Source organism: Mesoplodon mirus (assembly GCF_964341445.2).
Source record: "Mesoplodon mirus genome assembly, chromosome: 10".
Taxonomy (NCBI): domain Eukaryota; kingdom Metazoa; phylum Chordata; class Mammalia; order Artiodactyla; family Ziphiidae; genus Mesoplodon; species Mesoplodon mirus.
The window spans coordinates 91,541,099-91,569,075 of NC_138986.1; the positions used below are offsets into that span (position 1 = coordinate 91,541,099).

General features: G+C 36.2%; 1 long non-coding RNA gene across 3 annotated transcripts; it reads right to left on the reverse strand.

Moving 5' to 3' along the window:
• Positions 1-407: 407 nt before the first annotated feature.
• LOC309811109 lies at positions 408-27,945 on the reverse strand. Of its 3 annotated transcripts, none has more exons than XR_014295105.1 (4): positions 27,641-27,945; positions 2,537-2,637; positions 659-764; positions 408-434 (listed from the first exon to the last, which is right to left on the reverse strand). It is a non-coding gene; the product is annotated as an uncharacterized lncRNA (long non-coding RNA). The 3 variants fall into 3 exon arrangements; XR_014295106.1 differs by having other exon boundaries at positions 409-434; positions 663-764; XR_014295107.1 differs by having other exon boundaries at positions 409-434; positions 655-764.
• Positions 27,946-27,977: the final 32 nt, after the last annotated feature.

The following is a 27,977-nucleotide window of genomic DNA, read 5'->3' on the forward strand; positions in this document are numbered from 1 at the left end:
TCACTTTCAAGTGAAATTTTAAAAAGATTTCACAGGTATTTCGATGAATTATTTCTGCCTTACAAAGTCCCCAAAATTAATGGCTTAAAAATGATGTGTTATTTCTCACAATTGGTGGTCAGGAACTTGGGCAGGAGTCGGCTGGGCAATTCTTCTCCTCCACGCGCAGCAGCTTAGGGGGATTCAGTCGGAAGCCACAGTGGCCTCTCAACTTCCATGGTTCTGCGTTTGAACACTGAGCATCCGGTGCCGGGCATTTCTTAGAGTGTGGCAGTGGGTTCGAAGAAGGAGGCAGCAGAAGAGGATGACTTCTTAAGGCTCAGGCTTGGAAAGCCCAGAATGTCACTCCCACATTATTCTATTAGTCAAAGCAAGGCACAAGGTCAGGAGGATTCAAGAGAAGGAAAAGAGATTCAACTTCTTGATGTGAGAATCTGCATGTGAATACAGGGTTGGGAGGAACAGTGGGTAGACGTCATTAAAAACTATCTACTACGACTAATCAAATATTAGTTACCATGCCCTACACCACATCCAGCACCTTACCCATATCTGTGCCCACGCATCCACACTCCCTCACGTGACTGCTGATGAATGCTCCCAAACCTAACGAAGGCCAATCCCCTCCACTTTTACAACAGAATCCACTTTCACCTACTCACGGTCACTGTTTCAGTAACTTTTCTTCTTTCCCCTGCAGCATCAACTTTTTTTCTTCTCCACTATGTAATTCCTGTTGGCAAACACATGTAATTTCTCTCCTCCTAAAAAACAACCAAGGAAACCAAAATTTCTCTCCTGAATCCATATCTCCCTGCAGATATTATTCTTTTCTGTTACCCTATATAGCAAAACTCCCCATTGTTTTCAATCTCTCTTGAACCACTCCAATCAGGTTTTGTTCCACCAAAACAGCCCTTCCCTCTATAACCATATCTTCCAGTCTTCAGAATGCAACGTACAATTCTCTGTTCTCATCTCACTTGACCTCTCTGGAAACTTGGGCTCAACTGACCTCTCCTCCTTGAAACACTTTTTTTTTCTCTTCTTGGCTTCAAAAGCATTACACTTTCCTGATTATCCTCCTACTTCAGTAGTGGCTTTTTTTCAGTCTCCTTTGTTGATTTATTCTCATTTCCTCAACCTCTGCTCCAAGGCTCAGTCGTTCGTTCTTTTCTCATGTTTAGTTACTCACATTTCAAGATTTTTAAACCATTTTCTATATCTGTATCTGTATTCTGAAAACTCTAATACTTATATCTCCAATCCAGACCTCTTTCCCAAACTGCAGATTATAGCCAAGGGTCCACTTGATATCTCTACCGGACATCTAATCAGAATCTCAAACTAAAGTGTCCAAATTGAACTGCTAATCATGTCCCCAAGTGGTCCTCCCACAGAATTCCCATCTCAGTAAATGACATCTCATCTTTCCAGTTGCTCTGGCCAAAAACGTGGAATAATCTTGGGTTCTCTCTTTTTGTCACATTGAGTTTGTCCTCAAATCCTGTTGGCTCTTCCTTTAAAATGCACTCATAATCTGAATACTTCTCACCATCATCTCTCACATAAATTTCTCTAAATAATGCCCATTCTTGCTTCCTTCTGGTCTATTCTCACTTCAGTAGACAGAGAGATATTTTTAAAATGTAGGTCAGATGATCCCACTCTTCTGCTTTAAACCCTTCAGTGATTTCCTGTTTCAGTCAGAATAAAGGCACGTGTCCTCACAGTGACCTCCTGTGTCCTACAGTCTGTCCTGATACCCTGTCATTCTGTGCCTGTGATCTCATCTCCCACCATCCTGCCCCTTATTCATTCACTCCAGCCACACTGAGCACCTTTCTGTCCCCTGCCCACCAGGAATGCTCTCATCACAGGGACTTTGTACTGCTATGCCCTCTGCCTGTAAAGCTCTTTCACCCTCGCCCCTCTGGACATAGCGTTGATTCTACTTGTCTAGTCATCCATAGCATGTCTCTCTCCATCACAATATAAGCTCCACCAAGGCAAGCACTTTCATCAGTTTTGTTTGCTGTCGTATCCCGGACACCCAGAATAGCAATGCTGCACAGTAAGCACTCCATTAATAGGTGTTAGAATTAGTAAACTTCTATTTCCTTTTCTTGTTTGTTTCATTTGTTTTTAAACATAGTTAATTCTTCTTGCCCTTTGAAATGTATTTTATCTTATGATGAATTGTGAGATAGAAATCACTAACCAGTTCTTTCAACACTTGTGGGTGAGGCTAAATTGTGATGCTTATTCTGTTTTATATTTATCATTACTGGAATCTGTCTGTCCTTGCACTTGTTTCATGCTGCTGGAATTAACATGGCTTTGTTAAAGTGTTTTAACAAATCATAGTCACCCTCTCTTCTCAGTCTTAAATTTCTCCTTTTCCCCTGCTCGTTCTTAGTTAGATATCTCTGCCAAGCCACTCACATGCTCCATCCTGATTAGCTGAGTGACAAGAAGCAGGATCTAGTTTAGACAGTTTCCACAGATCATTTTCTATGTACTATTTCCCACTTACATTTTCTCTCGACTTCTAGGATTTGGAGGTTTCTGCCATGCCTCTTGGGATGGACTTGATGTCTCCTTCTCTTTCCTTTACCACCAATTCTGCTTGCCTTCCTGGAATTGAAGTTTATTTTATCACACAGTTTCCAATTCTGTTTGATCATCTGTCTTTGGAGTCTGCCATCCGCTCAGGTGAGACCTTCCTCTGCATGAACAGAGCCATGCCCCCAACAAAGAGCAATGGCGCCAGCCTCTGGACATGCTTTTCAGGAATGAGTGCAAATCTGGTTCTTCCAGATGAATTGTATAGTTTTGTCATTTTTGCTTAAAGTGTTTCACTGGGATTTTGTTAATATTAGAGCACTTTATAAGTTGGGAAGAGTTGTTAACATCTTTTCAAATAAGAACATTTTATTTCTTATTCAAATTTTCCTGTAAATAGTTGACTAACGTATAGTTTTTTAAAAATTGGTAATGTGTCTCATTAAGGGTAAGATTGGGTATTTACATATTCATTCCTATTGTGAATAAGAACTTTTTTCATTGAGTTTATGGGTAATATATGAGACAGTATGCTCTGTGTTTGGGGGATTTTGGAGGGGGGAGTAAAATATTTGACATCCTGGCATCTTTTAAAATTCTTCATCATAAAAGCATTTTAAACAAATTTTTAGTATTATAATGTATGTAATAACTTTGACTATTTATGCCTTTGTTCAAGTTTGATATATAAAGAGCTTCTTTATAACAAAGAACTGAATAACAAAAAATTCTGTATAACAAGAATAACGTAGAATCTTGTTGAGGTTTCATAGAAAGAAGAACCTTGATTTTAATGATATGTATTCTAAGATTTTATGAGCTCTTTGTGTATATTTGTCAGTTGATCTAAATTGTAGGACATTCACATATTACCCATGTTACTCCATCACTGCCTCAAACACCACATACTGCCTCTATAAACAATGAATATTTTAAAATAGAAATTTAAAAATTTAAATGATTCAGTGGAAATGGACCTGGAATAATAACTAGATTTTTACATCAGTGTTGCACTTTCTCCTATCATTGTGTCAAGAAATATACTTGGAAATAATCCAATGTGCAACTTTTTCATGGAGGGCTTGGCTGCACAGTCTGAGTGAAGGAAGCCTCAAGAGGCTTTGAGCTAGCTCTAAAGAGGTGGAACTGGCGTGCATCTACTGCTTCAGAGTTAAGAAATTTTATACCCTTTTGAGACACTCAAAATGGAAGCAATAAAAGTTGGTGGCAGAAAAATAGCCAGTCTCACATGTTTATACCATCTCTCACTTTCTTTATTTAAACTGAAGTATAATTTATTTACAATATTATATTAGTCTCAGGTATACAGCATAGTGACTCGGTATTTTTGAAGATTATATTCCGTTATAGGTTTTTACAAGATAATGGCTATAATTCCCTGTGCTCTATAATAAATCCTTATTGCTTATCTATTTTATAAATAGTAGTTTGTATCTGTTAATATCATACCCCTAATTTGTCCCTCCCCCTTCCCTCTCCCCTTTGGTAACCACAAGTTTGTTTTGGATGTCTGTGACTTTGTTTCTGTTTTGTATACACATTCATTTGTATTACTTTTTAGATTCCACATATAAGTGATATCATCCAGTGTTTGTCTTTGTCTGACTTATTTCACTAAGCACAGTACCCTCTAGGTCCATCCATGTTCCTGCAAATGGCATAATTTTATTCTTTTTTATGGCTGAGTAATATTTCATTGTATATACCACATCTTAACCAGTCATCTGTTGATGGGCTGCTTCCATGTTGACTACTGTAAATATTGGGTGCTATGAACATTGGGGTAAATATGTCTTTTCAGATTAGTGTTTTCATTTTTTGCATATATGTATCCAGGAGCAAAATTGCTGGATCACATGGTAGTTCTAATTTTACTTTTGTGAGGAACCTCCATACTGTTCTCCATAGTGGCTGCACCAATTTACATTCCCACCAACAGTGCAAGAGCGTTCCCTTTTTTCCACATCCCCTCCAGCATTTGTTATTTGCAGGTTTTTTGATGACTGCTCTTCTGACCCATGTGAGGCGATATCTCATTGTTGTTTTGATTTGCATTTCTCTAATAATTACCAATACTGAGCATCTTTTCATGTGCCTGTTGGCCATCTGTATTCCTTCTTTGGAAAATGTCTATTCAGGTCTTCTGCCAATTTTTTGATTGGGTTGTTTGGTCTTTTTGATACTGAGTTGTATGAGCTGTTTGTATATTTTGGACATTAACCCCTTGTCAGTCATGGTCATATCATTTGCAAATATTTTCTCCCATTTAGTAGGTTGTCTTCTCATTTTGTCAATAGTTTCCTTTGCTGTGCAAAAGCCTTTAAGTTTAATTAGGTCCCTTTTGTTTATTTTTGCTTTTATTTCCTTTTCCTTAGGAGACTGATCCAAAAAAATATTGCCACGATTTATGTCAGAGTGCTCCTCCTATGTTCTCTTCTAATTTTATGGTTTCCGCCCTCACATTTAGATCTTTAAACCATTTGAGTTTATTTTTTTAATCTGGTGTGAAGGAATGCCCTCATCTCAGTGTTTTACATATGGGTGTCCACATACCTTTTCTCTTAACCTTTCTCTATTGGAGAAAGACTGGTGCTGCCCAAGATAATCTCATAACCAGAATACCCCAAATAGAAGTAGGGCTACCTAAGAGCAAGCTCACCAGGAAAACACTGGATTTCCTCATTAAACAGTTAATGTAATTCTAAAAGCATGGTTTGCTAAGCATGGGGAAAAGGATTTAAATAAGGATCCATTAGGATGCTTTTGCAGGGAACATTCCTGGAGCACATGCACACACACACACGTGTTTGTGCACGCACACACACATATCTTGGTAATTCTGCTTTTGTTAGACTAGGAAAATTGCATTCTTTAAACATGCAACACTTGATGATGGAGCCAGATGTCAAAAAGCATGCGGAGTTGGAGAAGGATAGAATCTGAAGATTGAAGGTTTGCCATGGAAAATCCAAAAACGGATCAAGGAATTTTTTTAAGGAAAACTTTTAACAGCCTATTGTTTGTAGTCTGTTTCGGAGATAAGATATCCTAATACAGTGAAAACAGTCATCATTCTGAGAGTAAGATTGATTATAAAACCTATTTTTTCATCACCACTGTATTAACAGTAATCAGCTGACTGTACTGGCGTTCATATTGTCAGGTTGAACATATACACAATCCTTTTCCCCAGTTGCAATAATGTAATGAAGTCCACTTTCTCCAAAGTCTAACTAACATCACACACTGAGGCTGACATCTTTGTTAGTTTTACTTTAGATTCTCTACTGGTGTAAAAGTGTTTTATTTTACATCTCTGAGTACAACTTTGGTTTGGGGAAAACATGGAGGTTTATAAGGGTTGTGTGTAAAGGAAGGGGCTCATTAATAAACACATTTCACTTTAGGATTTTAAGGAAAGCTATCCAAAAATTGCAGCATGATGATAAGCTGACACATTGTTTTGTCTAAATAAATCCATGTGTTGGAGCGCCGATTCTAGGACATCTTCCAAAGCTACAGACCTTTGGTGTTGCCCTTGCTGCGTGCATTTGCACAGCTGAGCCAGCAGGCTATGCTGCTTTGACTCAAAGAGCGGTCCATATCCAGGCATTAAGTCACTATACCGGACACGCACCACTGGAATGCTGTGACCTACATACAGTGTATGTGGTTTACATTTTCAGTAACTGGGAGGCAATTTAATTGTCTGACTCGATTACAGTAAGTGAGAACCAGCCTGCCAAGTCTTCAGTCACCTCCTGAAAACAGACCCCTCAAAGTCAGGCCAGATTCTCGAAGGAGAAGCTAGGTCAGTGAAGCTGCTGATGAAGCATGTGTGTTCCAGTGTGTAGCTCGAGAAAACTGCTGCTTTTCCCTGATCGTCTATTTCCAGCTCTGGCTCTCTAAACAGGTCAAACTCTAGGATCAACAGTACAATTGAGTTTGACTCTAGCAGAATGGGAATCCCATTCTAGGCAATTGTTTCTTAGAGTAAAGCCAAAAGAAATATTGCCCAGTAGGAGGAACCATAATAAAGCTGGGTTTTGATTAAGTTAGAAAGTATACATCTTCCGAGCAGCACTGTTGCACTTGGAATTTTATATTAGTCTTAATCTCCACTGGAAAGGGGTAGCCTGGGCTCTGGAGACTAGACTACCCCATGTCCTCTGTGGTCAACTGACTAAAGATTGGTTTGTCAAGGGACTCCTCCTTTGATCTGCCAAAACTGGCTTCTGACCAGAAGGTGCACGGTGTGCTTAGCCAGAGAACTGCTGCTTAGCGAGAAACAGCCCAAGTGTCTACAAAGAAACAACTAATCTGCCTCTCAGCTCCTCATGAAACAAAAAGAATCTGTTCACATCTTTCTTGGAATGTGCCAAGCAATAGGCATTCAATTTGATGTCTTCCCCTCTTTGGCAACTATGTTAAAAAAATATTGGAGAAAATTCTTGGGAGTGATGATCAAGACTGACATCTACTAGGAGAAGTCCTAGAGAAATGCAGATAAAATTCTAGTAAGAAAAGTAAAACTAGAGTGAGAGGAGATCCTTTTTTTTATCCACCAGCTCTGAAAACAAATAATTCTGCAGTATTTATAGTAACTATGGAAATCCCAGCAAGTTGATAATAAGCAGCTGGATCACTGACACTTGTTAAAAGTACTAATAATTATGTTGGAAACTTGTTCCTCCCCCATGCTGAGTTTATGAAGTTAAGGGAGGGCCGAGAGTGGGGCAGGTGACGAGGCCGTGAGAGAACAATCTGACCTGAGGCCGATGTTTTCCTTTTTTTCATTTTAAAATTTTATTTTATTTTATTTTTAACTGTGGTAAAAGACACATAACATAAAATTTACCACCTTAACTATTTTTAAGTGTACAGGTCAGTAGTATTAAATACATTCACACTGTTCGCAACCGATCTCCAAAACTCTTTTCATCTTGAAAAACTGAAATTCTATACCCATGAGACAGCAACGACTTGCTATTCTTTTTTCAAATCAATGTTATATCTCAGAAATTATCGTCAGTGAGTACAGAACAGAGCAATTTATTTTTTAACCCAGCAAGATCTGTATAGGCGCAGTAAAAGGCCTTTTGCTACTAATAAGGGCTTCAAATTATTTGAAGAGGTTAAGATACTTATAACTTGTAAGTCCAAGCACTGCGTTTTCTGTTTATGTATTATCAATGTCTTTAGAACCACATTGCTATATTTGAAAGACTATTGGACCAGGAATTACCATAATTTAGATTCCGTGACATTATGTCTATTCAAAATATGATATAGAGAGGATGCAATAAAATATAATAAACTTGTAAAGCAGATATGCCATTACCCATCCCTACCAAAGGGTTGAAGCTGTTCTACTTTATGAGGAGACTATTAATCAATGCCACCTGGCTCTATCAGAGTCTTCACTTCCCTTTCCAAAGAGTACATATTTTCAATAATATCCCAGAATTTGTTAACAATTCATTAATATTAAGTATATTTTGTTTTGGAAATTTTATGCTTTGAAAGATATTCTTCAAATCATTGGGTCCACACAGTTTTGGGGGGAGAGTGGTAGGGGCTGGGGAAGTGTGGTTGAGTGTAGTGGCCCTGGGTTTGGGGTCACTGCAGATGAACCTGTGTTTGGACCCAAGCTCTGCCATTTTGCAACGATTGGCTATACCTTTCCATTTCTACTCCACAGTTTCCTTGTCTATTAAGTGGGTGGGGAAAAAATTAATGAAATAATACTCTCAGCTCTCAGCATGGGATATAGGAAACAGTTAACAAAAGTTACCAATTATTATTATCTTAAAAATAAGCAAATCAGCAGGTACACACACACATTGTCCTTTGTCCGGCCATCAGTACTAGAGTCTCCATGTACTTCTTTAGCATAAGGGCCTGTAACATTCTTGTTCTTAGATGAAATTAACATAATACTAACCAGATGAAGTAAGGGACCATCTATAGAATGTGGTTTCAATGTTCCTGGAAGACCCCTCCTCACATGCTGAGGGCTGATGTTCCAAAAACTATCAGCTTCATCTTATTTAATTTCATTTCATAGTATGTTTAAATTTAAGTTTGAACAAATCCTCCCCTTCTTTCTCTCTTCCTCTTCTTTTCCCTCTCCCTCACCTTTTCTCTTCCCCTATCTGGGATGTCTTAGCGGGCTTCTCAACGTTGCTATAAATGGTAGGAAGCGGGCACCAGCTGTCCAGGGTCAAGATTCACTGAGCATGTCTGAAAAGTTGGCGTTACCATCTGCAATTATTCTTTAGTTAACATTAAGATGAAAATATTTTTGGAGGAATAGACTTTAAGCTCTAGGTGGTAGCAATACGTTTTTATTTTCTTCATTTTCTTTTGTTTTTTTCTTTTTCTTTCTTTCAATCAGAAAAAAAAGTGTTTAAGAAAAATAAAGAAAGAAATTGATAGCATGATTTAGAGAGTGCAGATTCAGGCCAGGAATCATTTGTTCCCTTTCTACTTCTTCTACCACAATTCCTAAGGATTTGGGGTGTATGACTTGGATAACTTGGTTATGTATTTTATTGTTCTTGACTTTCATCATGACATTTCTGTTTCCTGGGAGATAAAAAAGTCTATGAAGTACATTGACACAAAACATATATATTTTTTCCTTCCTGGGGTTTGTACAGCTTATAAATTAGATTGCACGTGTGAAAATTATTTGCTATCTTTATCTGCCTTTTGGCCTCAGAGGTTTCCTCACACATTGACTTTTCCTTCTCAGCATATGACGTTCTAGAATGTTACATGCTTTAGCTTTTTACCTTCAGTATGCCAGATCAACTTCTCATGTTCATGTGGGAGTATGTTTCAGTAGAATGGCACATCAATTTACACAATGAATAAGAGCTAATACTAAAAGCACTTTCTGAAAGTAACATACAAAAGTAAAATTTATAAATATATCTTTAGAAATCAACTTAGAGTAGCAATTTCTCTGGTACAGGACACATTTTTCTTCCTTGAAAAGTATCTAAATTCACGTCTATCCCTTTGAAGAAACTGTGACAGTACAGTTATGACTTTTCCCAGTGAGAAAAATGGAAATTACATACATCAGTTGTTCCATATGCCTGCTTTATGTCAAAGTCTTTAACATTTTATTGACTCTGATCAGATATCTCAGGAAACACATCAGTTTATGACACACACGTTCAATCCTTGAATCCATTTTCTTATACTGCTTTGAACTCACTTTTCTTTGTGAGGCAAGAACATTAAAGTTTCAATAAGCCTGGCATTAAAGACAATGAGATTACTATCAGTAAACACGGGAGCCATCTCATCACACGGGCTTAGAAAAAAAGGAGCATATTTTTCAGACTCAGAAAACTCTTTTGAAGTTTGCACTTTTATGACTTGTGGCAGAGCCACTGTGGGATTTCTGGGTAAAGGGGTTTCCATCATCTCTTCTCTGGAAATCCTGAAAGCACAGTCTCTCCCTGTGCTCCTGGCCAGTTCCGACCCTCTCAGCTTCCTGTACCACTTCCTCCTCAGAGATTCCTTACTTGAAACTTATTATACCACAAGACGTTGGAGTCCTTCTTCCCATATGGCAACTTTATCTCCAAGTTATTTACAAAAAAACACAAACTAATGGAGAACATTACTCATAGATTTGAGTGGCAACTTTCAACTCAATTTTTACAAATTTGGGAAAAAATGGAATGGAGATTTGCAGTAATAAAACTTTGATGAGTGGCTTTTGAAGTAAGTAGGAAAGAGTCTATCCTTTTTACAGAGACTTTCCAAATCCACAGAGTCACATATTGAATATATTATGGGCCATATTCTCAGTCTTTTCCCCTCTTTTGATATGTAAGATGATACTTTTCCTTCCTTTGAGTCTTTGAATCCTTTAACATACTGATGGTTCACTCTTTAGATGCTCATAGACACAAAAACTTGTTCTCCTCCTGCTGCTTTTCCAGAGGAAGTCTCTTTAATCTTACCTTATATGTGACATGTATCATTGTGCTGATCATCCCCTGTAGCATGTTAACAGACAGGACACCACACATGTTCAGAAACTATTTGGAGAACTTCCAGAAGAGAGTAATCAGTTCTTAAGAAAATGCAAAATTAATTAAGATGATGAAATTTTTGTCATTTATATTTATATCTATATATGTTAAATTTATCTAACATAAAATGCTATGATGCTTTGTCATATTTTATTAATTTATATGCTATAGCAACATATAATTATTCTCTTCTCTATGTCAGTTACTTGTACCACGATTTTTTATAGCATTTATCATATTATATTATAACACTCTTCGACATGCCTTTCTGAGTAAACTGATATTATCTCCAAAGCAAAGACTGGGTCTTAGTCTTCCTTGATTTTGAAGTACTTTGCACGATCCTTGGTAGAGACTAGACAGTGAAATGTACAGTGGTTGAGTAAATGAAAAACAGGCAGATAGATGATTGGATGTATGGACAGTCAGACACATATATTTGATACTATAATCTTGTCTGTAAAACAAATGTAAGAGAATTTACTCGATTTTTCCTAGAGAGCTCTTTAGGATTAGGCATGATATAAATAGAATGATGATGTAATACTGTACAACAGGGCTTCACAACAGTGGCAATGCAGACATTTAGGCAAGTTAATGTTTTATTGCAGGTGCTGTCCGATGAATTGCAAGATGTTTAGCAGCATCCCTGGCCTCTACCAAGTAGATGCCAATAGCAACACCCGCCTCCCCAGCTCTGACAACCAAAATTGCCCCCAGACAGTGCCAGCTGTCCCTGAGAGAGGGAGGGGAAAATCACCTTCAGTGGAGAAATGCTGCTATATAGTGTCTGATTTCAGGATGGTATGATGCATTTGTATCACATTTTAGAAAGTGAATACATAACTGGGTTGGGAAATAAAGGGAATAGTAATGCCATTTCCCTACCTAGATTAGGAAAGATAAGGAGCAATCTTTTTCTTCCCGAAAAAAATTGTTTCAAGCAATGTCATTTATTCTGGTAAACTGCGTATTTCCAAGCTATAAAGTGAAAATAAGCCTCTGATGTCCAAAATCCTAGTGTTCCAAAGCATGGGCTCTCCGTGTAGTTTCCTTCTATAAGATAAACATTCTCACATCTGTTGGAATTGCCTAACACTGCCTTCTTTTCTCTTCTATGCTTGGCTTATTTTTAGCACACATCTCACAATTTTTTAATTAAATATTCCCATTTAACAAATTCTGCAAAATATGCCTCTGTTTTGTTTTATTTTAGAAATTGGACAGAGTATAACTGAGTTGTGGACTCCTTAGTTTATCCATAAAATTTACTTAAATCTAATGATCATTTCACTAAGTTTTCAAAATGCTTGCACATATAAGAAAACATATTCTCCCTGAAGAGTCAGGTCAGATAAGGTTTAGGTAATGAATGAGGAAGTAAAGGAAACCTAGAGACAAAAGGAAACCTAGGAAACTGTGTGGGTCAGAGTATATTGCTGGCAGAACAAGCAGTGAATCTGAAATCTTGCGTCCCAAATTCTCAGCTCAAATCCCAAATTCTAAGCTCAAATTTCAGCAGCATAAGAATGGCCTTGGGAACTTGTTAAAAATGCAAATTCTTGTGCTGCATGGCCAAAGATTCTGCTTTGGTAGATTTGGGTGCTGTCCAAGAATTTACTTTTTTTTTTTTTTTTTTTTTTGGAAGAAAGTCTGGTGCCCAGGGTTGAGATCCTTATACGTCTCTGATTATGGCCCACTTCAGTGCAAGGCTCTCTTCTGGACTATTTTTGGCTTCTCCCTTCTTCCCAGTTCCCATTCTTACTGTCCGTCTCCATCACAGAGATTCACTTTAATGCGTTTAATATATGTTCTTAGATATGTATGCATCCCAGTAAATTCTATAGGCTGCTTTATGTGTACCTGTGCTTTTTTTTTTCTTTCAATATCTTTATTGGACTATAATTGCTTTACAACGGTGTGTTACTTTCTGCTTTATAACAAAGTGAATTAGCTATACATATACATATATCCCCATATCTCCTCCCTCTTGCATCTGCCTCCCTCCCACCCTCCCTATCCCACCCCTCTACGTGGTCACAAAGCACTGAGCTGATCTCCCTGTGCTATGCAGTTGTTTCCCACTAGCTATCTATTTTACATTTGGTAGTGTATATATGTCCATGCCACTCTCTCACTTTGTCCCAGCTTACCCTTCCAACTTCGGGTGTCCTCAAGTCCATTCTCTAGTAGGTCTGTGTCTTTATTCCCATCCTGCCCCTAGGTTCTTCACAACCTCTTTTTTTTTTTTTTTTTTTTTTTTTTAGATTCCATATATAGGTTTTAGCATACGGTATTTGTTTTTCTCTTTCTGACTTACTTCACTCTGTATGACTGATTCTAGGTCCATCCACCTCACTACAAATAACTCAATTCCGTTTCTTTTTATGGCTGAGTAATATTCCATTGTATATAAGTGCCACATGTTCTTTATCCATTCATCTGTTGATGGACACATAGGTTGCTTCCATGTCCTGGTTATTGTAAATAGAGCCACAGTGAACATTGTGGTACATGACTCTTTTTGAATTATGGTTTTCTCAGGGTATATGCCCAGTAGTGGGATTACTGGGTCATATGGTAGTTCTATTTGTAGCTTTTTAAGGAACCTCCATACTGTTCTCCATAGTGGCTGTATTAATTAACATTTCCACCAACAGTGCAAGAGGGCTCCCTTTTCTCCACACCTCCCCAGAATTTATTGTTTGTAGATTTTTTGATGATGGCCATTCTGACTGGTGTGAGGTGATACCTCACTGTAGTTTTGATTTGCATTTCTCTAATGATTAATGATGTTGAGCATTCTTTCATGTGTTTGTTGGAAATCTGTATATCTTCTTTGGCGAAATGTCTATTAAAGTCTTCTGCCCTAAATACATTGGGTTATTTGTTTTCTTGATATTGATATTTATGATATTTGACATTGAGCTGCATGAGCTGCTTGTATATTTTGGAGATTAATCCTTTGTCAGTTCCTTCATTTGCAAATATTTTCCCCATTCTGAGGGTTGTCTTTTTGTCTTGTTTATGGTTCCTTTGCTGTGCAAAAGCTTTTAAGTTTCATTAGTTCCCATTTGTTTATTTTTGTTTCTATTTCCATTTCTCTAGGAGGTGGGTCAAAAAGGATCTTGCAGTGTTCTATGTCATAGAGTGTTCTGCCTATGTTTTCCTCTAAAAGTTTTATAGTGTCTGTCCTTACATTTAGGTCTTTAATCCATATTGAGTTTCTTTTTGTGTATGGTGTTAGGAAGTGTTCTAATTTTATTGTTTTACATGTAGCTGTCCAGTTTTCCCAGCACCACTTATCGAAGAGGCTGTCTATTCTCCATTGTGTATTCTTATGTCCTTTATCAAATATAAGGTGACCATATGTGCATAGGTTTATCTCTGGGCTTTCTATCATGTTCCATTGATCTATATGTCTGTTTTTGTGCCAGTACCATACTATCTTGATTACTGTAGCTTTGTAGTATAGTCTGAAGTCAAGGAGCCTGTTTCCTCCAACACCGTTTTTCTTTCTTAAGATTGCTTTGCCTATTCAGGGTGTTTTGTGTTTCAATACAAATTGTAAAATTTTCTGTTCTAGTTCTGTGAAAAATGACATTGGTAGTTTGATAGGGATTGCATTGAACGTGTAGATGGCTTTGGGTATTATAGTCATTTTCACAATGCTGATTCTTCCACTCCAAGAACATAGTATATTCCTCTATCTGTTTGTATCATCTTTAATTTCTTTCTTCAGTGTCATAGTTTTCTGCATACAGGTCTTTTTTCTCCTTAGGTAGGTTCATTCCTAGGTATTTTATTCTTTTTGTTGCAATGGTAAATGGGAGTATTTCTTTAATTTCTCTTTCAGATTATTCATCATTAGTGTATAGGAATGCAGTAGAGTTCTGTGCATTAATTTTGTATCCTGCTAGTTTACCAGATTCATTGATTAGCTCTAGTAGTTTTCTGGTAGCATCTTTAGGATTCTCTATGTATAGTATCATGTCATCTGCAAACAGTGACAGCTTTACTTCTTCTTTTCCAATTCAGATTCCTTTTATTTCTTTTTCTTCTCTGATTGATGTAGCTTAAACTTCCAAACCAATGTTGAATAATAGTGGTGAGAGTGAGCAACCTTTTCTTATTCCTGATCTTAGTGGAATGGTTTCAGTTTTTCATCATTGAGGACGATGTTGGCTGTGGGTTTGTCATATTTGGCCTTTATTATGTTGAGGTAAGTTCCCTGTATGACTACTTTCTGCAGGGTTTTTATCATAAATGGGTGTTGCATTTTGTCAGAAGCTTTTTCTGCATCTATTGAGATGATCATATGGTTTTTATTCTTCAATTTGTTAATATGGTGTATCACATTGATTGATTTGTGTATATTGAAGAATCCTTGCATTCCTGGGATAAAGCCCACTTGATCATGGTGTATGATCCTTTTAATGTGCTGTTGGATTCTTTTTGTTAGTATTTTGTTGAGGATTTTGCATCTATGTTCATCAGTGATATTGACCTGTAGTTTTCTTTCTTTGTGACATCTTTGTCTGCTTATGGTATCAGGGTGATGGTGGCCTTGTAGAAGGAGTTTGGGAGTGTTCCTCCCTCAGCTATATTTTGGAAGAGTTTGAGAAGGATAGTTGTTAGCTCTTCTCTAAATGTTTGACAGAATTCACCTGTCCTGGGCTTTTGTTTGTTGGAAGATTTTTTAATCACAGTTTCATTTTCAGTGTTTGTGATTGGTCTGTTTATATTTTCTATTTTGTTCTGGTTCAGTCTCAGAAGGTTGTGCTATTCTAAGAATTTGTCCATTTCTTCCCATATGTCCATTTTATTGGCATATAACTGCTTGTAGTAATCTCTCATGATCCTTTGTATTTCTGCAGTGTCAGTTGTTATGTCTCTTTTTTCATTTATAATTCTATTGATTTGAGTCTCCTCCCTTTTTTTTTCTTGATGAGTCTGGTGAATGGTTTATCAATTTTGTTTATCTTCTCAAAGAACCAGCTTTTAATTTTACCGATCTTTGCTATCGTTTCCTTCATTTCTTTTTCATTTATTTCTGCTCTGATCTTTATGATTTCTTTCCTTCTGCTAACTTTGGGGTTTTTTTGTTCTTCTTTCTCTAATTGCTTTAGGTGTAAGATTAGGCTGTTTATTTGAGATGTTTCTTCTTTCTTGAGGTAGGATGGTATTGCTCTAAGCTTCTCTCTTAGAACTGCTTTTACTGCGTCCCATAGGTTTTTGTTCTTCATGTTTTCATTGTCATTTGTTTGTAGGTATTTTTTGATTTCCTCTTTGATTTCTTCAGTGATCTCTTGGTTATTAAGTAGGGTATTGTTTAGCCTCCATGTGTTTGTATTTTTTACAGATTGTTTCCTGTAATTGATATCTAGTCTCATAGCATTGTGGTCAGAAAAGATACTTGATACGATTTCAATTTTCTTAAATTTATCAAGGCTTGATTTGTGACCCAAATATGATCTATCCTGGAGAATGTTCCATGAGCACATGAGAAGAAAGTGTATTCTCTTGTTTTTGGATGGAATGTCCAATAAATATCAGTTAAGTCCATCTTGTTTAATGTGTCATTTAAAGCTTGTGTTTCCTTATTTATTTTCATTTTAGATGATCTGTCCATTGGTGAAGGTGGGGTGTTAAAGTCCCCTAGTATGATTGTGTTACTGTCAACTATATTTTTTTTCTCTTTAAAATGTTCTAATTTGTGGTGCCCCCTTATGGTAACGTTCCCATATAATCATGAATTCCTGCTCTGAGTTCTATTCTGTTCTATTGGTCTATCAATCTATTCTTATGCTACTACCTTAAAGACTTTTCTTTCTCTCTCCCTCTCCTTCTCTCTCTCTGCCTTCCTTCCTTCTTTTCTTTAAGTTACTTTTCTAAAGAAAAATAATTTTTAGTTATTTTCTTCCAGTTTTATTGAGATATAATTGACATACAACACTATAAATTTAAGGTGTACAGCACAATGATTTGACTTACATACATTATGAAATGACCACAATAAGTTTGATAAACATCTCATCTCACATAGATACAAAATAAAAGAAAAATTTAAAATGTTTCCCGTGTGATAAGAGCATTTAGGATTTTCTCTCTTAAAATCTTTCATATATAAAATCAAGTGGTGTTAATTATATTAATTATGCCTTACATTACATCCCTAGTACTTATTTATCTTATAACTGGAAGTTTGTGCCTTTTGATCACCATCCAATATCCCCTCCCCTGACTCACCACCTCTGGTAACCACAAGTCTCGCCTCTTTTACTATGAGTTTGTTTGTTCATTTTTTAAAGAAAAATTGACCTGTAACTTTAGTTCCTGATGCATGGTGTAGTGATTCAATATTTCTATACATTACAAAATTATCAGCACAATAAGTCTAGCTACCATTTGTCACCATACAAAGATATTAATGATTATGTTCCCCCAGCAGTACATTTCATTCCTGTAACTCGTTTATTTTGTAACCAGAAGTTTATACCTTTTATTCTTACTTACATATTTCACTCCAACCCCGCCCTTCTGGCAAACCACCCATTTGTTCTCTATATCTATGACTCTGCTTTGTTATGTTTGTTCATTTTTGTTTTTTGTTTTTTTTTTTAGATTCCACATACAAGAGAAATCATACAGCATTTGTCTTCATCTGCCTTATTTTGCATAGCACAATACCCTCTATGGTATTATTATGACCATCCATGTTGTCACAAATGGAAAGATTTCAGTCTTTTTTATGACTGAGTAAATAAGTATCATATATATTACTATGATATATATATATATATATCTCACATAGTCTTTATCCATTTATCTATCTATGGGCACTTATATTGTTTCCATATTACATATCTTGGCTATTATGAATAATGCTGCAATGAACACAGAGGTGAATAAATCTTTCCAAATTAGTGTTTTGGTTTCTTTAGAAAAATACTCAGAAGTGAAATTGGTGGATTGTTTGGTTGATCTATTTTAAATTTTTTGAGGAACCTCTGTACTTTTTCCATAGTGACTGCACCAATTTGCAATCCCACCAAAACTGAACAAATGTGCCCTTTTCTCCATATCCTTGACAACATTAGTTCTTTGTGGTCTTTTTGACAACAGCCATTCCGACAGGTATGAAGAGGTATCATTGTGGTTTTGATTTGCATGTCTCTGATGATTAGTGATGTTGAGCATCTTTTTATGTTCCTGCTGGACATCTCTATGTCTTCTGTGGAAAAATGTTTACTCATGTAGTCTGCCCATGTTTTGGTTGTTTGGGGTTTTTTTGATGTTGAGTTATATGAGTTCTTTGCATATTTTGGATATTAACCTCTTTGCAAAGATGTTTGCAAATATCTTCACCCTTTCAGTAGGCAGAGTTTTTGTTTTATTGATAGATTCCTTCACTGTGCAAGTTTTTCATTTTATGTAGTTACATTTGTTTACTTTTATATTTTCCCCCCTTGTGTGGGGAGACAGACCAAAAAAAATTGCTAAAACCAATGTCAAAAGTGTACTGACTATGTTTATTCTAGAAGTTTTATGGTTTAGGTCTTACATTTAAATCTTTAATTCAGTTTAAGTTTCTTTTTATATGATATGAGAACGCAGTCCAGTTTGATTCTTTTGCATGTAGCTGTCCAGTTTTCCCAACACCACTGCCTTTTCCCCAACATATATTCTTGCCTCCTTTGTCACAGATTAATTGCATATGTAAGTGTGAGTTCACTTCTACATTTTTCTATTCTGTTCCATTGATCTATATGTCTGTTTTTGTGCTGATACCATACTGTCCTGATTACTGTAGCTTGGTAGTATAGTTTGAAGTCAGGCAGTGTGATATTTCCAACTCTGTTCTTCTTTCTCAATATTGCTTTTTCTATAGTGGGCCTTTTGTGTTTGCATACAAATTTTAGAAGACTTCCCTGGTGGTGCAGTTGTTATGAATCCACCTGTCAATGCATGGGTTCGAGCCCTAGTCTGGGAAGATCTCACATGCTGTGAAGCAACTAAGCCCATGAGCCACAATTACTGAGCCTGAGCTCTAGAGCCTACAAGCCATAACTACTGAGTCAATGTGCCACAACTACTGAAGCCCACGCACCTAGAGCCCATGCTCTGCAACAAGAAAAGCCACCACAATGAGAAGCCCATGCACTGCAATGAAGAAAAGACCCTTCTCACCGCAACTAGAGAAAACCTGCATGCAGCAACGAAGACCCAATGCAGCCAAAAATAAATAAATAAACAAACAAACAAATAAATAAATAAGACACTACCCACTCAAAAAAAAATTTAGATTTATTTTTGTAGTTCTGTGAAAAATGCCACTGGCATTTTGGTAAGCATTGCATTGAACCTGTAGATTACCTTAGGTATTAAGATTGTTTTAACAATATTAATTCTTCAAATCCATGAGCACAGTGCATCTTTTCATTTGTTTGTGTTGCCTTCAATTTCTTTCATCAGTGTCTTACAGTTTTTGAGTACAGTCGTTTACTCCCTTAATTAGATTTATTCTTAAATATTTTATTCCTTTTCATGTGATTGTAAATGAGATTGTTTTCTTAATTTCTCTTTCTGGTAATTCATTGTTAGTATATAGAAATGCAACAGATTTCTGTATATTAACTTTGTACACTGCAACTTTACTAAATTCAATTATGAGTACTAATAGCTTTTTAGTGAACTCTTTAAAATTTTCTTCATATAGTATCATGATATTTGTAAAACAGTAACAGTTTTACTTCTTCCTTTCCAATTTGGATTCCTTTTATTATGTTGTTGTCTGATTGCTGTGGCTGGGACTTCCAATACTATGTTGAATAAAAGTGGTGAGAATGGGTATCCCTGTCTTATTCCTGATGTTAGAGGAAAAGTTTTCAGCTTTTCACCATTGAGTATGATGTTAGCTGTGGGTTTGTCACATATGACCTTTAATATGTTGAGTTATGTTTCCTCTATACCCATTTTGTTAAGAGTTTTAACATAAATGGGTGTTGAATTTTGTCAAAAGCTTTTTCTGCATTTGTTGAGATGATCACGTGATTTTTATTCTTCAATGTGTTAATATAGTGTGTCACACTGATTGATTTGCAGATATTGAACCATCCTTACATCCCTGGGATGAATCCTACCTGATGATCCTTTTAGTGCATTGTTGAATTTTGTTTGCTAATATTTTGTTGAGGATTTTTACATCTATGTCATTAGTGATATTGGCCTGTAATTTTTTTCTGTGTGTGAGACTATCATCTGGTTTTGTTATCAGGGTGATGCTGGCCTTGTAGAACAATTTTGGAAGAATTCCCTCTTCGATTTTTTGAAATAGCTTTAGAAGACTAGGGATTAGCTCTTCTTTAAATGCTTGGTAGAATTCTCCAGTGAAGCTGTCTGGTCCCTGACTTCTGTTTGTTGGGAGTTTTTCTTTTTTTTTGAGCCTGTTGCCTATTCTACTGATCTCAAAGTTGTCAACGTCTACAATCACATGAGCCAATTCCTTCAAATAAATACCTCTGTCTCTTTAAAAATATTTGTCTGGGTGGTATACAGGTGCTATGGACTAGGTAGTAGCTATTTGTACAAAATCCATTAAGGATTCAAGATAGCTCTAGCACTGTCAGTGCTACCTAGGGACACCAGAGAATGCTTCCTGAAGGAGGAAATCCTCCAACTGAGACTTGAGGGATGTAGAGTTCCCCAGATAGAAAGGGATGGGGAAATAGGGCAAAGATTAGTTATCTTTGTAAATCCAGCACCTAGAACCAATGTCTACTGCTCAAGAGGTATTCCATAAGTGTGTGAAACTCCAACCAATCAGGACTATATAGGAGAGAGGGAGACAGACTTTAAACATGAAAAGTAGGAAAACAAAAAATTTTCTTTTTTTTCCCCCTGAGGAGGGCTCTGCCAGGTGATGTGACAATTTATAAAACCTACCAGGTAGAAATAGACCAAACTTTAGATATTCCATCTTTTCCATTCACAAACACCCATTCAAGTCTTGAGTTATCATAACTCCTTTCAGGAAATGCAATCAATTTGTGTATGAATTTAACAAGCGTATTATAGTTCAGTGCAAATAAAAATTTAGAAGTCAAGCTTTTAAGGCACATTCGATGTTTAACTTTTGCATTCTGGCCTTAAAACAAGAAAAAATATTTGATTATACTGAAATATAGTCAACATATCTTCAAATATTTAACATAAATATTATTTTGTAACATAAATAAAATTTGCAAAACTTAAATTTTCCCTCGTCTTTTATTATTAAAATAATTCCCTACTCTTTCTAAACTTTTAAAATGTCTTTCCCATTACTACCCCTAAGTCCAATTACTATTTTAAAATTTCACTCTAATTCTCTGTAGATTCACATCACTCCCTTGTTCATTCACATAAGCAAACCCAACAGTTGGAGTGCAGATGAAAAATAAATAATATCTTGTGGGTTGATCCAAAAGGAAATCTAATTGTCTTCTATAATTTGAATCTAACTTAGAGACAAATTAAAAAATAGAAATTTTTAAATGAACATTTTCAAGGTTTTTAGAAAAAAAATTGTAAAACAGAGTTAGCTCTACCCACCACCAGTCCCTCACATCAGGAAACTTACATAAGCCTCTTAGATAGCCTCATCCACCAGAGGGTAGACACAGAAACAAGAAGAACTACAATCCTGCAGCCTGTGGAACAAAAACCACATTCACAGAAAGACAGACAAGATGAAAAGGAAGAGAGTTATGTACCAGATGAAGGAACAAGATAAAACCCAAGAAAAACACCTAAAGGCGAAGTGGAGAGAGTAACCTTCGAGAAAAAGAATTCAGAATAGTGATAGTGAAGGTGATCAAGGACCTCGGGAAAAGAATGGAGGCAAAGATCGAGAAGATGCAAGAAATGTTTAGCAAAGACCTAGAAGAATTAAAGAACAAAGAAACAGAGGTGAACAGTACAATAACTGAAATGGAAACTACACTACAAGGAAACAATAGCAGAATAATGGAGGCAGAAGAACAGATAAGTGACCTGGAAGACAGAATGGTGGAATTCACTCCTGCAGAACAGAATAAAGAAAAAAGAATGAAAAGAAATAAAGGCAGCCTAAGAGACCTCTGGGACAGCATTAAATGCAACAACATTCTCATTATAGGGGTCCCAGAGGGAGAAGAGAGAGAGAAAGGACCAGAGAAAATATTTGAAGAGATTATAGTCGAAAACATCTTTGACGTGGGAAAGGAAATAGCCACCCAAATCCAGAAAGTGCAGTGAGTCCCATAAAGGATAAACCCAAGGAGAAACACATTGAAATAAATAGTAATCAAATTGACAAAAATTAAAGACAAAGGAAAATTATTGAAAGCAGCAAGGGAAAAATGGAAAATAACATACAAGGTAACTCCCATAAGTTAACACGTCGAGACACATACTAATCAAATTGACAAAAATTAAAGACAAAGGAAAATTACTGAAAGCAGCAAGGGAAAAACAAAAAAATAATATACAAGGGAACTCCCATAAGGTTAACAGCTGATTTCTCAGCAGAAACTCTACAAGCCAGAAGGGAGTGGCATAATATACTTAAAGTGATGAAAGGGAAGATCCTACAACCACGATTACTCTACCCAGCAAGGATCTCATTCAGATTCAATGGAGAAATCAAAAGCTTTACAGACAAGCAAAAACTAAGAGAATTCAGCACCACCAAACCAGGTCTACAACAAATGCTAAAGGAACTTCTCTAAGTGGGAAACACAAGAGAAGAAAAGGACCTATAAAACAAATGCAAAACAATTAAGAAAATGGTCATAGGAACATACATATCGATAATTACCTTAAACGTGGATGGATTAAATGCTCCAACCAAAAGACACAGGCTTGCTGAATGGATACAAAAGCAACACCCATCTGCTGTCTACAAAAGACCCATTTCAGATCTAGGGACACAAACAGACTGAAAGTGAAGGGATGGAACTAGATATTCCATGTAAATGGAAATAAAAAGAAAGCTGGAGGGCTTCCCTGGTTGTGCAGTGGTTGAGAGTCTGCCTGATGATACAGGGGACATGGGTTCATACCTCAGTCTGGGAAGATCCCACATGCCACAGAGCAGCTAGGCCCATGAACCATGGCCACTGAGCCTGTGCGTCTGGAGCCTGTGCTCCACAACAAGAGAGGCTATAACAGTGAGAGGCCCGCGTACCACAAAAAAAAAAAAGCCAGAGTAGCAATACTCATATCAGATAAAATAGACTTTAAAATAAAGAATGTTATGAGAGACATGGAAGGACACTACATAATGATCAAGGGATCAATCCAAGAAGAAGATATAACAATTATAAATATATATGCAGCCAACAGAGGAGCACCTCAATGTATACATAAGGCAACTGCTAACAGCTATAAAAGAGGAAATCGACAGTAACACTATAAGAGTGGGGGACTTTAACACCTCACTTACACCAAAGGACAGATAATCCAAAATGAAAATAAATAAGGAAACAGAAGCTTTAAATGTCACAATGGACCAGATAGATGTCATTGATATTTATAGAACATTCCATCCCAAAATAGCAGATTACGCTTTCTTCTCAAGTGAGTATGCAACATTCTCCAGGATAGATCACATGTTGGGTCACGAATCAAATAACAGTAAATTTAAGAATATTGAAATTATATCAAGCATCTTTTCTGACAACAACGCTATGAGATTAGAAATGAATTACAGGGGGAAAAAAAGTAAAAAACACAAACACATGGAGGCTGCACAATACGTTACTAAATAACCAAGAAATCACTGAGGAAATCAAAGAGGAAATTTAAAAATACCTAGAGACAAATGACAATAAAAACATGACAGTCTCCAAAACCTATGGGATGCAGAAAAAGCAGTTCTAAGATGGAAGTTTGAAGCTATATAAGCCTCCCTCAAGAAACAAGGAAAATCTCAAATAAACAATCTAACTGTACACCTAAAGGAATAGAGAAGGAAGAACAAACCAAACCCAAAATTAGCAGAAGGAAAGAAATCATAAAGAGCAGAGCAGAAATAAATGAAATAGATAAAAAGAAAACAATAGCAAAGATCAATGAAACTAAAAGCTGGTTCTTTGAGAAGATAAAGAAAATTGAAAAACCATTAGTCAGACTCATCAAGAAAAAGAGGAAGAGGACTCAAATCAATAAAATTAGAAATGAAAAAGGAGAAGTTACAACAGACACGGCAGAAACACAAAGCATCATAAGAGACTACTAGAAGCAACTCAATGCCAATAAAATGGACAACCTGGAAGAAATGGACGAATTCTTAGAAAGGTATAACCTTCCAAGACTGAACCAGGAAGAAATAGAAAACATGAACAGACCAATCACAAGTAAAGAAATTGAAACTGTGATTAAAAGTCTTCCAACAAACAAAAGTTCATGACCAGATGGCTTCACAGGGGAATTCTATCAAACATTTGGAGAAGAATCAACACCCATCCTTCTCAAACTCTTCCAAAAAATTGCAGAGGAAGGAACACTCCCAAAGTCATTCTATGAGACCACCATCAACCTGTTACCCAAACCAGACAAAGATACTACAAAAAAAGAAAATTGCAGACCAATATCACTGATGAATATAGATGCAAAAATCCTCAACAAAATACTAGCAAACAGAATCCAACAGCACATTTAAAGGATCATACATCATGATGAAGTGGGATTTATACCAGGGGTGCAAGGATTCTTCAATATACGTAAATCAATCAATGTGATAAACCATATTAACAAATTGAAGAATAGAAACCATATGATCATCTCAAGAGATGCAGAAAAAGCTTTTGAACAAATTCAACACCCATTTATGATAAAAACTTGCCAGAACGTGGGCATAGAGGGAACCTACCTCAACATAATAAAGGCCATATATGACAAACCCACAGCAACCATCATTCTCAATGATGAAAAACTGAAAGCATTTCCTCTATGTTCAGGAAGAAGACAAGAATGTCCACTCTCACCCCTATTACTCAACATAGTTTTGGAAGTCCTAGCCATGGCAATCAGAGAAGAAAAAGAAATACAAATTGGAAAAGAAGAAGTAAAACTGTCACTGTTTGCAGATGACATACTATACACAGAGAATCCTAAATATGCTACTGGAAAACTACAAGAGCTAAACAAATGAATTTGGTAAAGTAGCAGGATACAAAATTAATGCACAGAAACCTCTTGCATTCCTAAACACTAATGATGAAAAATCTGAAAGAGAAATTAAGGAAACACTTCCATTTACCACTGCAACAAAAAGAATAAAATACCTAGGAATAAACCTGGCTAAGGAGACAAAAGAGCTGTATGCAGAAAACAATAAGACACTGATGAAAGAATTAAAGATGATACAAACAGATGGAAAGATATACCATGTTCTTGGATCGGAAGAATCAACATTGTGAAAATGACTATAATACACAAAGCAATCTACAGATTCAGTGCAATCCCTATCAAACTACCAATGTCATTTTTCACAGAACTAGAACAAAAAATTTCACAATTTGTATGGAAACACAAAAGACCCTGAATAGCCAAAGCAATCTTGAGAAACAAAAACAGAGCTGGAGGAATCAGGCTCCCTGGCTTCAGACTATACAACAAAGCTACAGTAATCAAGACAGTATATTCCTGGCACAAAAACAGACATATAGATAAATGGAACAAGATAGAAAGCCCAGAGATACACCCACGCACATATGGTCACCTTATTTTCGATAAAGAAGGCAAGAATATACAATGGAGAAAAGCCAACCTCTTTGATAAGTGGCGCTGGGAAAACTGCACAGCTACATGTAAGAGAATGAAATTAGAACACTTCCTAACACCATATACAAAAAGAAAGTGAAAATGGATTAAAGACCTAAATGTAAAGCCAGACACTATAAAACTCTTAGAGGAAAACATAGGAAGAACACTCTATGACATAAATTACAGCAAGATCCTTTTTGACCCACCTCCTAGAGAAATAGAAATAAAAAAAAAATAAACAAATGGGACCTATTGAAACTTCAAAGCTTTTGCACAGCAAAGGAAACCATAAACAAGATGACAAGAAAACCCTTAGAAAGGGAGAAAATATTTGCCAATGAAGCAACTGACAAAGGATTAATCTCTAAAATATACATGCAACTCATGCAGCTCAATCTAAAAAAAAGGAACAACCCAATTCAAAAATGAGCAGAATATCTAAATAGACATTTCTCCGAAGAAGATATACAGATTGCCAATAAACACATGAAAGGATGCTCAACATCAGTAATCATTAGAGAAATGTAAATCAAAACTACAATGAGGTATCACCTCACACCAGTCAGAACGGCCATCATCAAAAAATCCACAAACAATAAATGCTGGAGAGGGTTTGGAGAAAAGGGAACCCTCTTGCACTGTTGGTGGGAATGTAAACTGATACAGCCACTATGGAGAACAGTATGGAACTTCCTTAAAAAATTAAAAATAGGACTACCATATGACTCAGCAATCCCACTACTGGGCATATACCCTGAGAAAACCATAATTCAAAAAGAGACATGTACCACAATGTTCATTGCAACACTATTTACAATAGCCAGGACATGGAACTAACCTAAGTGTCCATCAACAGATGTATGGATAAAGATGTGGCACATATATACAATGGAATATTACTCAGCCATAAAAAGAAATGAAATTGAGTTGTTTGTAGTGTGGTGGATGGACCTAGTGTCTGTCATACAGAGTGAAGTAAGTCAGAAAAAGAAAAACAAATACTGTATGCTAACACATATATATGGAATCTAAAAAAAAAATGGTTCTAATGATCCTAGGGACACGACAGGAATAAAGACATGGACAAGGGGAGGACACAGGGAGGGGGAAGCATAAGCTGTGATGAAGTGAGAGAGTAGCATTGACATTTATACACTACCAAATGTAAAATAGATAACTAGTCAGAAGCAACTGCATAGCACAGGGAGATCAGTTCAGTGCCTTTTGACCACCTAGAGGGGTGGGATAGGGAGGGTGGGAGGGAGATGCAAGAGTGAGGGTATATGGGGATATATGTATACATATAGCTGATTCACTTTGTTATACAGCAGAAACTAATACAACATTGTAAAGCAATTATACTCCAATAAAGATGTTAAAAGAAAAAAGAGTAAGTGGAAGATAGAGGAGAATAAATTTTCAAAAAATAATAAAAGTAAATATCCCAGGACCAAATGTCCATAAATATGAAGTAAATGTGCCAGGAAGTATATACATTGTATACTACCTGACACAACAATAATAATCAATGCATAATATTTATTTATTCACAGTAATAGATTTTAAAATGTGATATAACTATATTGAGTAATTGGGAGGAAGAAAGGATAGGGTGAAGGAGAACCAAAAAAATCTCTTCTATGGAAAGAGAAAATCAATGGCAAATCTAAAATTAGTAATTGAAGAAATAACACTGTATGAATGAATATTAATTGGGAACTATGGTAAAATTTTAAAACATCTCAAATAATTGGAAAGTGGAGAATTGTTTTGTTCTTTTTATACGAAGTTTTATAGTTATATATATATATATATATATATGTTTTCTACATACCTTTTAAAACTATCCGCATGTCGTGATTAGATAAAAATAGTAAACATGAGGCATATTAGCCTATATTCATTCCATAACCACAGACAACTTTAGCTTTGCACTTTTATCACTATTAGGGTTGTAAATCAGTCTAAATGCTTTTTCTTATTATTCTTTAAGTGCTTATCTCTAGCGAGTTGCAATCATTACAGGCCAGAGAAGAGTGTAAATCATTCCATCATGATATATATACATATATGACATATAAGAATGCCTTCCATTCCTCTACTTAATTTTTGCAAATACTTTCCTATTGTCCCCATAGTTTAAAGAACTACTCTAGCTTCCTATTCCAATTAAAAAACATTTTTAGTAAAATATTATTTATGCTTACTGATTTGGAGAAGCTTCTTTCTCTGTGTGAAGCTTAGGAAAACATTTTTCTTTTCCACTAGTTAATCTGTAAGCTCCTGAAATGACTTTTCAGAGTGTATTGGATAGAACTGTGGAGGTCTCAGTCACGCATGCTGACATGTATTCACTTAAGAAGCACTTACAAAAATCTTACTGAAACTACATCACTCACTGTTTGTTTTTTCAAGGATCTCACTAGAATTTAAGCTCCATAAGTGCAGGGTTTTTATTCTTCTTATTCAGCAGCTCCCTAGCATCAAGACTAGAATCTGGGATGTGGAAGACACCCAAGCAATGTGCGTGTCTGTTGACTGACT